This window comes from Dreissena polymorpha, chromosome 6 (assembly GCF_020536995.1).
Source record: "Dreissena polymorpha isolate Duluth1 chromosome 6, UMN_Dpol_1.0, whole genome shotgun sequence".
Lineage (NCBI taxonomy): Eukaryota > Metazoa > Mollusca > Bivalvia > Myida > Dreissenidae > Dreissena > Dreissena polymorpha.
This window is the reverse complement of record NC_068360.1, coordinates 109456421-109471330: the sequence shown is the minus strand read 5'-3', so window position 1 is coordinate 109471330 and position 14910 is coordinate 109456421. Positions and strand designations below refer to the sequence as shown.

Here is a 14910-nt window from a genome sequence, read left to right as displayed (position 1 = left end):
GATGTAAACTTGTATTTATTTGATTAAAAACTCATTTCTTAAAACGTATGCTGGACTAACTTGATCTAAACTGCTAATATTTTACCCAAAAATAGAAAATCAATGGATAAGCAAATAATATGCTGTCCATATAGGTCCCATATGGGTCCCATTTGTGCCGCCCAACAAAAGACAAAATCAGCTACCGGGCTGTTCCTGGGCAAACCCATATGGGTAAGCCCAAATGGGAGTCATTTGGGACCTATATGGGTTAGCCCATATGGGAATGCCCTTAAGGGTCCCATATAGGTCCCATATTATTGAGTTATCAGGAAAAAGATATAAACTTTTATTTATTTGATTAAAAACTAATTTCTTAAAACGTATGTATGATAAATTTGATCTCAACTGCTAATATTTTATCCAAAAATATCAACTCAATGCATAAGCAAATAATATGCAGCCCATATGGGTCCCATACCGGTCCCATTTTGGCCGCCCAACAAAGGACAAAATCAGCTATCGGGCGCACATTATTTTTTTGAAAATTCTGTTTTTGATATGGCTTTGTTTTAAATAATGTATATACTATGATTAATATGAAGTTATTTTCAAGAGATAATTTCAATTTAAATAATCGCGCAGAAAAATAAAGAATTTAAATAATATGCGCATGCGCAGATGTTAATTCCGCCTCGCGAAAACATTCAAAACAAAAACACTCGAAATGGTAAGTTGTTAAATTGTGATATTATACACGTAATTATATATTTCTTTTGAAATCAGATATATATTGCTGATCACTCATTATTTATTCATCTGTTACTTCAATGAATGCCTGTGTGTTTAATAATTTAAATTGCAAATTATTAGATTTCTTCATCGCTTTGCCTTTGTCATGTATTTTCGCGACGTAAGTCGTAACGTTCGTTTGTCGCCATAGATCAATCTCTTAGTTAAACTGCTTAATTCAACTTGATTCTGCCTAAAATTCAATACAAACTATTATAGCAGACAGGCGCATGTCTGAAAAAATGGCACACTAAATTAGTAATCATGCTAATGCATGAGAATCTTACTTATCTCATACATTGATAATATTATTATTAATTTAAACGTATAATATAATGTTTTTTTTTATAGGTCTTTGATTACTTGCACGCAAGCCAAGGTTGTCTGCCTGTGGACAAATTTTAATGATTATTTAAACACATATTTGCAGAATATTTAAAAAGTCTCTGTATTAAGAAATAATTAAATTCGTAATGTTTATTGTACACATTTATTTCAGAAAATAAAATATTCACCACCACCTGGTTTGCCAACATCGTCTTTACAAGGAATGTCCAGCAGTGCATGACAGAGGCCGGTCACTCCCATTAAGTCCAGCTGAAGAGCCTTCCCAGTTCATAGGACAAAGTAACTAATTTTTGTGCTTGAAACTTTAATTTAAAATAATTTCAGTTTTGGAATTACTGCTTATAAAATGATAGTTAATTACATAAATAATTAATGTAAACAGATAATCCAACTGAAAAAATATAAAATACACAGTCATTTAGTGATCTATAATAATACATACTTCTACTAATAAAAGAAACAAATTGAAGTTGACCGGCATTTAGGTGCAAGTTGCTATAATCAGCCCTAGCCGTACAACAGCTGTTGGGACAAATCGGGCCCGCCGCCGTTATATCGGCACACATCCGATATAATTATATAAGACCCAGCTGTGATATATATTATTGTCAACATAATTTTAGGTAAAGTTTTTTTTTACTCTGTCTTCAGATGCAGTTACACAGATTTTAACGGTGTTGGAAACAATGAGAGACGAGAACAGGGAAATGAAGTGGATGCTGCAGCGGCTCTTGGCTAGGTCAGCTACTGATGACGAGCCAATGCAACTGCCAGAGAACATCAGTCTTCCAATTGGAACATTTGAGCAAATGGATGAGTTTGAAGAGCATCTTGGTGATGAAGCTACGATCCATCTTTTCTAGGACTGCTGCATAGTTCAAGCTTTTTTATCAAATATATTAAGCAATGTTGTAAATGTATTTGACAGTTCTTTCTCCATTGATCCTAAACCATTCCAGGGGTGGCGAAATCAAATGTCCGAGTTGCCCGAGTCGTACATTTGCTTGTCTGGGCAACTGATTTTTTCAGACAAAAAGTTTTTTTAAAGTCTGGTCCAGGTATACAAAAACAAAACACTGTATTAAAGCCGTAATTAAGTTTTACAAAACCGGATGTTGACACGCGATAACATTGTCAGTGCTATTTGCGGAGCAATCAAGCTAAAATACGGGCACTCTCCTGCGCAGTGATCTCCCTTATTCTATAAGAGACCGGGAGCATGCTGCATTTTCAACATTCGGCCTGACTGTTAGACAGTGTACAGACTGGTCTCTTTATATTTACAATCAGACGGAAATCAAAAGTATCAAACTAAGATAATCAAAACACGGTCTACCTTGTTATTTGAGACGACTTTAATGGTAAAGATGGAACATTTTTTTTTTTTTTAAATCTTCAACAACAGAGCAGAAACACGAAGCTTTGAGCAGTCCACCTCCCATAAATACTAAGAAAGATTATGATAAAAAATATGATCTAAGTAAACGCACCAGAACTTTAAAAAAAACTTGGCTAACAGATTTTCAATGGTTACCAGTTGATGATAATCAAATTGCTACCAGTAGCGGTGCAGAGCCTCAGTCTGATGAGGTCGACATATTGGACTAGTTTAATTTGTTAAGATTACCATGTACTTTTGTTCAACACATGTTTTAATAGCACTAGCTTTGCAAGATTAAAAGTTTGATAAAGTCTTTATATTGTTTATAATATACTGCTATAATGAATGTACCATTGAAATACAACTATAAACAAAACAAGCAAATCATACTCATTTTGATATATTCCACATTATTTTACATTAATCAATCAATGCGTTTATAATTTAAATAAACATTAACGGACAAGTATAGTTCAGCAACGGACAAGTTAAATTTCCTAAATGGTTGTCCGTGGACAAGTATAGTTTTTTTAGATTTCGCCGACCCTGCATTCCTTTAAGGCTCATCTTTTAAGAAAGCATACAATCTTTTTGATCTGGAAATGAAATGGTATATATTCCTTTGCAAAAGAAGAAACAGCATTCCAGTTTTTGAAGGTTTTAAAAGACATATATATATATATATCATGTGCAATTATGAAATACACTAGAATGTATGAAGATATCAAAGATAATAATATGGACTTAATCTTGAACAAGGATTTGCCATTTATTTGAGTTTTGGATTTTTTTGCAGGGTTTTTAATTTCTAGTTTTTATTTAATGCTTTCCGGTGGTTTATAGAGAAATATCAGTGAATTAAAACTGGTTCAAACAGTGAAAATTATCAGTGAGAATTATCGATATATTTCATTGTTTACTGTGAAATGATGTCATTTTTTGACGAAATGACGTCATTATCCCAGCAAAATTCTTTAGTTAAACTCTTTAAAAATGTATATAAACGGTGAAAAATGCATTAAATAAAAAGAAAATTTGTTGGATTCGGTGGATTATCGATTTTAATTAACTCGTGTTCATAGAGAATATATATTTTCTATGATCACTCGTGAATTAAAATCGATAATCCACAGGATCCAACAAATATCCTCTATATAAAATATTTTGTTTAGTCTTGCAAGTATGTTTTCTACAAATGTTCTTTGAGTACATGGTGTATTATTTGTATTGGTTAGAGATTTTATATGCAAGGGTATGCTTTTGAGTAATGTGTAGTACATCAGGAAAATACTTGAAGGTATTTTGTATATGTAATATATATTTATTATCAAAATAATAGAAGTCCTTAATTCTATAGTTGTGTAACTGGTCAACATATATAATGTTATAGAAAAACGTCTTATTGTTTGAAGTTATGTCTTTATTGTTCCATGAAATAGTTTTACTGTTGGTTTGGGTTTATAGATTATGAGTTTCATTACTCCTTGCAGATAGAACATTAGATAGAAACATGTGTTTGTAAGCAACTTCATGTAAAAGCGGATAGAACATTAGATAGAAACATGTTTTCGTTAGCAACTTCATGTAAAATATTTTTGCTGATGTTACATTCAAAAAGTTAGGAATCACCATATTATTTTAGAATTCTCTGGTAGAATAGTTAACTTGGGATCCTCCTGCTATGTATGTATGTATCCATGTATATGTGTGTAATACTTTATGTGAATACAAGTTGAGAGTACTTTAATAAATTTTTAAGTCTTTTAACAAAAACCTTGTATTTCTTGCAGGATAATGCTATTTAGCTCTTGAACCCTTTGATATCGCTCTGTTCCAGCAAGAAGAAATAGATAAAACATTAAAAAATGAAATTGGAAGTACATGTACAAGAATATTTTGTCTTATGTTCAATTTGAACACAGTATTTCATGTTTGCAGCCTACATATTATTTCTAACATGACCTGAATTTCCATTAATGCGTTGTCCAAAATTTTACAGGCTCTGTGTACCCATATTGAATACAATGCTACCAGTTTGTAGCCCATATTTAGTACAATGCTGCCCGTATGTAGCCCATATTGAGTAAAAGGGCTACCCGTATGTAGCCCATATTGAGTAAAAGGGCTGCCTGTATGTAGCCCATATTGAGTAAAAGGGATGCCCATGTTGGACCTATATGGGTCCCATGTGGGCAACTATATGGGCCCCATGTGGGCTGTTGCACTTCCCATCTGGGTCCCATGTTGGCAGCCCACATGGGGCCCATATAGGTGCCCACATGGGACCCAAATGGGTCCCATATATATTGTTTGCTGGGTAGTTGCTTAGCGACGTGTTACAAATATTGACATAATTTTAATCACGCGCATTTGTGGACACCGCCTGGACGAACTAGATAGCTCACTCTCAATCGACAGGTATGCATTTTTATAAGATAATTCAATATTATGCAATTGACAATTTATTAAAACGAAGTTTGATTGTTGACTGTAAATGGCCGTTAGAATTTTGTTCAACGTATATAATGCTCGTTGAAAATGTAGTTGTAAGCGTAATTTTCGAGATAATTAACTCATTAAATTATGACTAGATTCGTAGAATGTGTACTAGTATGCAGTAGCAGTATGGGTACGTTTGTGTTGTCAATGCCGTTGAAAACATGCACTTTTCGTTGTGAGCAACAAGTGATAGTGTTTTCTTCTTTCGTTTGCGTAATTCCATGCTTAAGCATCAGTTTAGTTTGTTTACTCATGATATGCACAATAAATCTATATGTGTAGTTGCATGTTATAATCCGGTTGAACAATTCTTCAAAATGTAATAGATTTAGGATTTTTAAATTGGGGAAATGGTTGAAAACCACCATCTCTGATTTCAAAAGAGTAATAAAACCGGCATACTTTACTCGCTATTATCAAGTTTTTTAAATTAGTTCCATGTCGTGTGAGTTCAATGTCGTGTTTCGAATTATATCAATATTTCAATTTACCATTTCCCAAATTCTAGAGGATTTATAAATCATCCTCGAGCTTCGAGCGCTTTTCCGGAGAGTTCGAAGTGGCAGGTCCATTATCACATGACTTTACGTAAGGATTTTCAAATAACAAATAATACTGATATAGTTTTCCAAATGTCTCCTTTATTCAAAGATAGATACCGAACTTAGCAAGAAAAAAGTTGCCAAACAACTTTTTTCATTGTCTGTTAAAAATTTGGTACAAACCGTAACATCAACTGATTATTGATATTGAAAGCACAACCATTTTCTAATTTTTATGTAGGATAACAAGACATACATGTATGAACACTGTCATATCAAAAGAACTAATAGATGAAAGTTCGAATGTTGTACATTGAAAAGTGTAGGAGTATGTTTGTGTCCTGTTAGTTCGTATAACATTAATCTTATCATTCATCAAGCCAGTAATACTTAAATCAATTTAACATGCGTATAAATATGTGTTTTTTAATAATTTAAAACCGTTTTAAGTCACACCGATGTGATCACTTGAAATAAAGTAAACATTCTCAAGCTTTAAACTAGGACTCATTTTGTGCAATATCATTGTTATCAAATAAAAAACTAGAGACATTGAGCGCGGAACAAACCGATTTTACCGACCTTGATAAAATTAATAATGTGTTCGTATGGCCTTGATATACAGGGTGCAGGATCACGTGACGTTTTGGGATTCCACCTTTTTACTTTATTGGATTTATACTCGACGGTAAGTGGTGCTTTATTTCAAATAACTTTTTTAACAAGTGTTCTTAAGATATATCAACTACTACATAAAAGACAGATTGTAATGCTGATTATGGCAATGCGAAATACATCAGAATTACTTTATTTTATAAGCATGTGTTCTTGTTCAAAAATTCCATTTTTACTGCATTCACTGTACACGTTAAATTTCACGCAACGTCCAGTTTTGTCACCGAGTTCAGACGTATTCAAGGATTTAAACTTATACCTTAAGATATCCGCACAAACTGCAAGAAAAACAGTTTTTTATGGACTTTAGAGTTTTGCAAATGTACTTCTATAGCTTGAGATATTTTCAAAAATAAAGTTCTTAACGGTGTGATTACATTTTGTCCAGCCCGTATGTAAACCCCTGAAAACCCCGTTGATTCTGCACCTTGTATACCCCTGATCAATTCGACGCTTAATATAAATGTGTTGAATGCGCGTAAACGAATTTGGCTTAATTATTGCTAATATCTGTGCGCCAATAATGCAGACTTTCAGTATAAAATCAAAGTACTGATAGTACTGGTGTGACGATGCTTTTGAAGAGGATTGATATAAAAACATATATCTAAGTTTATCTACATCACCACAATTGTGTATGTGGGTACGAACATTTTGGGTAGGGAAAAAATGGGTACGAAAATTTTGGGTACACAAATTATGCCCAAACAAATGTGTACGAAAAAAGATTTGTTTGCGAAAAAAATATTTGGTAGGAAAAAACAATTGGGTACGAAAAAAAATTTATGGAGAGTAAGTTGGTTCCTTTTTCCTAGTTCCTTATTCCTTATTCGAATAAGGAATAAGGAACAGTTCCTTATTCCTTATTCACGATTTCTTAATCGAATAAGGAATAAGTAACAGTTCCTTATTCCTTATTCACGCTTAACATATTTGACTAAGCTTTTTAAGAAAAATAATGCAATCAATTCTTAATTAAATCAAAACTAAATAACAAGAATACATTTAATTTGTGTATAACGATACATATTCATGTTTCTTCTTAGCGTTTTAATAGGATTTCTTGTATAACCCGAGCCGGCATTATCTACTTCGAATTCTAGCTTCAAATCAACCAAACCTTAAGCCTGTATACTTATTTAACGTTTATGTGATATAAAAATGCAATCTAGTACATTTCCTAATATTTGTTTTCATTTAAACTCCATTTCCTTTTTCGCGGCCGAATACGGAAAAGGGAACCAGTTCCTTATTCCTTATTCATTCCTTATAAGGAGCCTGCATTTTCTTACTTAAACATCAATGACATTGATAAAAATTGTTCAACATATACATGAACATCATTATATACATATATATACATAGGTTGGATATTTAAAATACATATATCAATACATTTCTACTAAGTTTTAAGTAATGATAAACCAGTTCCTTTTTCAGTTTGAATAAGGAATAAGGAACTGCTTCCCTATTCCTTATTGAGATCGAATAAGGAACTGGAATGTTCTTTCTATAAATGATAAATCAAAATCGAATAAGGAACGGCATTTTCTTACTAAACAAAAACATAAATAGGAATCAAAGAGATCAATAAATCAATGAAAATCACTGTAAATATAGGTTGGGTATAACACATATTTATTGAGGTACATTTCTACTTATTTTAGTTTACTTATAACCCAGTTCCTTATTCGATTTCAATGAGGAATAAGGAACTGATTCCTTATTCCTTATTCAAATCGAATAAGGAACTGCCATTTTCTTGCCAAAAAAGATAAATTAAAGTGAACCAAAGAGCTCAATACATCAATGAAAATCATTATTAATGTAGATTGGGCATCAAAAATATGTATTATAGTACATGTCTTCTTTTTTTTATTTAATTTTAGCCTAGTACCGTACATGTCTACTTTTTTTATTTAATTATAGCCTAGTTCCTTATTCGGTTTAAATAAGGAATAAGGAACTGATTCCTTATTCCTTATTCAAATCGAATAAGGAACTGGCGATTTCTTAATTAAAAATAAGTGAAAATGAATCACTGAGATCAATAAATCATGAAAACCACTGTTAATGTAGGTTGGGTATAACAAAATAGCTATTAAAGTACATTTCTACTTAGTTTCATTTAATTATAACCCAGTTCCGTATTCGATACTCAGCTATCGGATAGTCTTGGCCAAAGGTAAGGTCCAGATAAAACGTCAAAAAATGTATCAGAGATATAAATTAAAAAAACAACTCACATTTAACATAGCCAATAATTACGAATATAAAGCTGCGCTATTATAGAATGATCCGAATTAAAGTATCCGAAATTATGGCCTCTGAATAAGGAATTAGTAATAAGTTAGTTCCTTATTCGGAAGCCCGTATTTCGGACAATCACTTTCAGATATTTTATTTTTTAGATGTGTGTGTGTGTGTGTTATTTAAGCTTGATTATGTTATATGGATGTATTCTGTCACATTTCTATTGTATATTCTATTTGACGAAATACGCTGAAAACAAATATTATTAAGACGATATTAAGGAAATGGGATTGTTCTACTCAAACATAAATTAAAATTAACCAAAGAATACTAAATGTCAATGAAATGATGGTACATGTAAAAAAATATTTATTGAAATACATTGCTGCTTAGTTTTATTTAATGAGAATCCAGTTCCTTATTCGGTTTGAAATAGGAATAAGGAACTGGCTCCTTATTCCTTATTCAAATCAAATAAGGAACTGGCGATTTCTTAATAAAAAAATAAATGAAAATGAACCAAAGAGACCAATAAATCAATGGCAATCATTGTTTTTTACGTTGTGTATCCAAAACATTAACTGCAGTACATTTCTACTTTTTATTTATTTAATTATAACCCAGTTCCTTATTCGATTTCAATAAGGAATAAGGAACTGGTTCCTTATTCCTAATTCAAATCGAATAAGGAACTGCCATTTTCTTTCAAAAAACAACAACAATAAATCAATAAAAATCATTGTAAATGTAGGTTGGGTATCGCACATATGTATTCTTGTACATTTCTACCTAGTTTTTATGTGTAATGATGACCAGTTCCTTTTTCGCGGGTGAAAAATGACAAAGTAACCAGCTGCACTAACTCGGAAAAATAGGACTGGTAACCACCGATACCAGCGCCATTTTGTCGCGTCCCACGATCTTTTATTGTGTGCCATTATTGAAGGTCGCCGGATGTACGGATGCATCCAAGATCGGGAAGACGCGTTTTCGGAGATATAAAATGCATTTTAATATATAAACACTCAATAAAAGCTTGTATACGCATTTGTTTTTTTTATGGAAAAACAAAATACGTAGGCATCTCGATGAAACTTTCCATACTACTAGAGGCACCTGGCCGCTGCTTCCGGTGCATTATCGCCTGTATGTTGACGTCAGAGACGTCGAAAAGACGACAACGATGTACGAAATATTGGCATTCGGTACGAATACAGAGCGCAACTGTGACGCTAAGATCTGCGAGGGACTGTTTACCATCGAGGCCATCGCCGTTTTGTAGATCCCACGGCCGTTTTGCAGATCCCACGGCCATTAATCGTGTGACGAGGTTGAAAGTCGCCGGATGTATCGTTGGTCTGCATGAGCGAGAAAACGCGTATTCGCACTAAAACAAATCTACGAAGAAAACACTAGTACAGCTAGTATTCGCGCAGGTGTTTGAATATTAAATAAAATAAAATATTCAGGCCTCTCAATTAAACTTTACAGTCGACTAGTGCTTCCGGTGCAGTCTTGCTTTAATGGTGACGTGTTGAAATCTCTTTAAATCCTTAATCATATCCCTTCGTAACCGTTAACGTATGAGAACGGAATGAGCTATCTAAAACATGCATAGTAATGAGATATCGTATAGTCTTGGCCCAAGGTAAGGGTCAGATAGAACTTAAAGAACTGTTTCAGAGATATACATAAAAATCTTACATTAAACATAGACAATAATAACGAATATAAAGGATGCGGTATGCGAGAATGATCCGAATGTAAGTATCCGAAAGTATAGCCTCCGAATAAGGAATTGAGTAATAAGTTAGTTCCTTATTCGGAAGCCTGTATTTCAGACGATCACTTTCGGATTTTTTATTTTTTAGATGTTGTGTGTGCCATTTTTGTTTTGAATGTCTGGCCTCTTCACCTTTGACTTGCTCACGTGATACACAATGTCTTGTGCCGACCAATCAAAATTTGTTGCCGGAAAATCGGCCGGAATCGCTCGGCATGATTTAGTAAACAGCGATGTAAATAAACTGATTGTTTGTAAACACGATTGACTTGGAGGACACTGTATTTTGAGCTCAAAACAAGTTGTATTGCTCATATTTTTATGGTAATGTCCAATAGCATATAAATATTGTTTTTTTAATAACCTTTATAAATAAAATAAGGAAAAGAAATTAAAAAAATCGGTAAATAATTACGGATCGTCACCTTTATAGTGGCTTTAAGCTTGATTATGTTATATGGATGGATTCTGTCACATTTCTATTGTATATTATATTTGACGATACACGCTGAAAACAATTATTATGAAGACTGTAATAAAGAAATGGAATTGTCTTACTCAAACATAAATTGAAATTAACCAAAGAATACTAAATGTGATAAAAAAAACATGGTATATGTAAGTTCGAAAATAAAAATATTTATTGCAATATATTGCCACTGAGTTTTATTTAATAAAAACCCAGTTCCTTATTCGGTTTGAATAAGGAATAAGGAACTGGTTCCTTGTACCTTATTCAAATCGAATAAGGAACTGGCATTTTCTTATTAAACAACTTAATTCAAATGACCCAAAGAAACTAATAAATCAATGAAAAGTATTTAAATGTAGGTTGAGTATCAAAAACTGTAATTGCAGTACATCTGTTCTTCGTTTTTTTATAATGATATCCCAGTTCCTTATTCGGTTTGAATAGGGAATAAGAAACTGGTCCCTTATTCCTTATTCAAATCGAATAAGGAACTAGCATTTCCTTGCTTATTGAATCAATTAAAACGAACCAAAGAGACCAATTTATCAATGAAAATCATTGTTTATATAGGTTGGGTATCAAAATATGTAAGGCATTACATTTCTTCTTCGGTTTTTGTTAAATGATAACCCAGATCTTTTTTTGCTACCGAATAAGGAAAAAGTAACCAGTTGGACTTACATCGCAAAAATAGGACTGGCTATCAAAAAGGCCAGCGCCATTCTTTTGGTTCTCGCGACCTTTAATCGTGCGCTAATGTTTAATGTCACCGGATATACCGCTGGCATCCAAGATTGAGATAACGCGTTTTCAGTGATAGTTAGTCTATTTAAAGGGGCCTTTTCACAGATTTTGGCATTTTTTAACTTATTCATTAAATGCTTTATATTGATAAATGTAAACATTGGATCGTAAAAGCTCCAGTAAAAAATCAAGAATAAAATTAAAAAAAGGAAAAGAACATTGCCCGGAGCAGGTTTCGAACCAGTGACCCCTGGAGTCCTGCCAGAGTCCTGAAGTAAAAACGCTTTAGCCTACTGAGCTATTCCGCCAAGTACACATACTTGTCGTATTTTATACCTTATATAAGCAATCTTCGTAGTTTCACAAAATTTAACGACAAAAACAGAACTCTCCAAATTATTCAATCGTTTCGCGTTGCAACGCTTTATAATTTTTAGGTTTTAAAATCGTCAAAAGATGCATATAATGGCTATATTAGACCATGGTAAATGTTCAGTATTACTGTTTCCTCACAAATATCATAACCAAAACGAAAATTTGCAAATCTGAAACAACTTTTTTCAATTTTGTCAATTTACCAAAGCGTGAAAAGATCCCTTTAAAAAGAAACACTCAATAACAGCTTGAGTACGCCTTTTTTTTAAATTGAAAAACAAAATACAGAGGCATCTCGACGAAACTAAACAGACATCTAAAGTCACCTGGGCCGCTGCTTCCGGTGCAGTCCCGCTTTTATGGTGACGTCAGTGGCATTCGGTTCAAATACAGAGCGCAATTATGACGCTTAAAACGGCGAAGGACTATTAACCATCGAGACCATCGCCGTTTTTTTAGGAACCCTGGTCAATAATCGTGTGCCGAGTTTGAAGGTCCTCGTATGTACCGTTGGTCTGCATGAGCGAGAAAACGTGTATTCGCACTCAAACAAATCTCTGAAGAAAAAACACTTGTACAGCTAGTTTGCGCGCAGGTTATTGAATAACAAATAAAATGTTGAGGCATCTCGATGGAACTTTCCAGTCTACAAGAGACCGATGCTTCTGGTGGAGTCTTGCTTTTATGGTAACGTGTTAAAATCTCTTAACATCCTTAATCATATCCCTTCGTAACCGTTAACGTATGAGAACGGAATGAGATATCTAAAACATGCTTAGAAAAGAGATTTCGTGTAGTCTTGGCCAAAGGTAAGAGTCAGAAAAAACTTAAAGAACTGTATCAGAGATATAAATAAAAAATCTTACATTTAACATAGCCAATAATAACGAAAATAAAGCTGCGCTATGCGAGAATGATCCGAATGTAACTATCCGAAAGTATAGCGTCTGAATAAGGAATTGAGTAATAAGTTAGTTCCTTATTCGGAAGAGCGATTTCGGATAATCACTTTCGGGTATTTTATTTTATAGATGCTGTGTGTTTTATTTAAACTTGATTATGTTATATGGATGTAATCTGTCACATTTCTATTGTTTATTCTTTTTGACGATACACGCTGAAAACATGTATTATGAACACGATAATTAGGAAATAGAATTGTCTTACTCAAAGATAAATTAAAATTAACCAAAGAATACTAAATGTCAATGAAAATCATGGTATATGTAGGTTCGAAATTAAACATATTTATTGCAATACATCGTTACTGAGTTTTATTTAATGAAAACCCAGTTCCTTATTCGGTTTGAATAAGGAATAAGGAACTGGTTCCTTGTTTCTTTTTCAAATCGAATAAGGAATTGGCATTTTCTTATTTAACAACTTAATTTAAATGAACCAAAGAAACCAATAAATCAATGAAAAGCATTTTACATTTAGGTTGGGTATCAAAAACTTGAATTGCAGAACATCTGTACTTAGTTTTATATAATGATATCCCAGTTCCTTATTCGGTTTGAATAGGGAATAAGGAACTGGTTCCTTATTCCTTATTCAAATCGAATAAGGAACTGGCATTTCCTTGCTAAACAAACCAATTACAATGAACCAAAGAGACCAATTTATCAATGAAAATCATTGTAAATATAGGTCGCGTATCAAAATATGTATTGCAGAACATTTCTTCTTCGGTTTTTGTTAAATGATAAGCCAGTTCCTTTTTTTGCTTCCGAGTAAGGAAAAGTAACCAGTTGGACTAACATCGGAAAAATAGGACTGGTTATCAAATAGACGAGCGCCATTTTTGTTTGGTTCTCGCAACCTTTATTTTCCGCGCCAATGTTTAAGGTCACCGGATATACCGTTGGCTTCAAGATCGAGATAACGCGTTTTCAGTGATAGAAAATCTATTTAATTAGAAAAACGCTCAATAAGAGCTTGAGAACGCATTTGTCTTTAAATTGAATAAAAAAACAGAGGCATTCCTACGAAACTTTCCAGACTACAAGAGGAATCTGGGCCGCTCCTTCCGGTGCAGACATTTTTTATGGTGACGTCAGTGATGTCGCACTGACGACAACGCTGTTCGCAATTTTCGCATTCTGTTCGAATACAGAGCGCAACTGTTAAGCTAAAAACGGCGAAGGACTCTCAACCATTGAGACTATCGCCGTTCTTTAGATACCACGGTCAATAATCGTGTGCCGAGGTTGAAGGTCGCCGTATTTACCGTTGGTTTGCACGAGCGAGAAAACGCGTATTCGCATTTAAACAAATCTATGAAGAAAAAACACTATAACAGCAAGTTTGCGCGCAGGTGTTTGAATGTTAAATAAAATAAAATGTTGAGGCATCTCGATTGAACTTTCCAGTCTACTAGAGACACCTGGACCGCTGCTTCCGGTGCAGTCTTGCGTGTATGGTGACGTGTTGAAATATCTTTGCATCCTTAATAATATCCCTTCGTATTCGTTTACGTATGAGAACGGAATGGGATGTCTAAAACATGCTTTGTAATGAGATACCGTATAGTCTTGGCAAAAGGAAGGGGTCACATAAAACTTCAAGAACTGTATCAGAGATAGAATAAAAAATCTTACAATAAACATAGCAAATAATAACGAACATAAAGCTGCGCTCTGCAAGAATGATCTTAATGTAATTATCCGAAGTTAAAGCATCTGAATAAGGAATAGAGTAATAAGTTAGTTCCTTATTCGGAAGCCTATATTCCGAACGGTCACTTTCGGATATTTATTTTTTTAGATGCTGTGTGTGTAATTTAAGCTTGCTTATGTAATATGGATGTATTCTGTCACATTTCTATTTTATATTCTATTTGACGATACTTAAAACAAGTATTATGAAGACGATAATAAGGAAATGGCATCGTCTTTCTCAAACATAAATTAAAATAAACCAAAGAATACTAAATGTCAAAGAAAATCAAGGTATAAAGATGAAGGTTGGAAATAAAAAAATATATATTTATTGCAATTCATTGCTACTGAGTTTTATTTAATGATAGCCTAGTTCATTATTCAGTTTGAATAATGAATAAGGAAAT

The 14910-nt window shown here is 33.3% G+C and overlaps 1 long non-coding RNA gene across 1 annotated transcript; it reads left to right on the top strand.

The window, feature by feature from the left end:
• The first annotated feature begins 1117 nt into the window (after window positions 1–1117).
• LOC127834654 (uncharacterized) lies at window positions 1118–2039 on the top strand. The gene is made up of 2 exons (XR_008028037.1): window positions 1118–1398; window positions 1771–2039. It is a non-coding gene; the product is annotated as an uncharacterized LOC127834654 (long non-coding RNA).
• Window positions 2040–14910: the final 12871 nt, after the last annotated feature.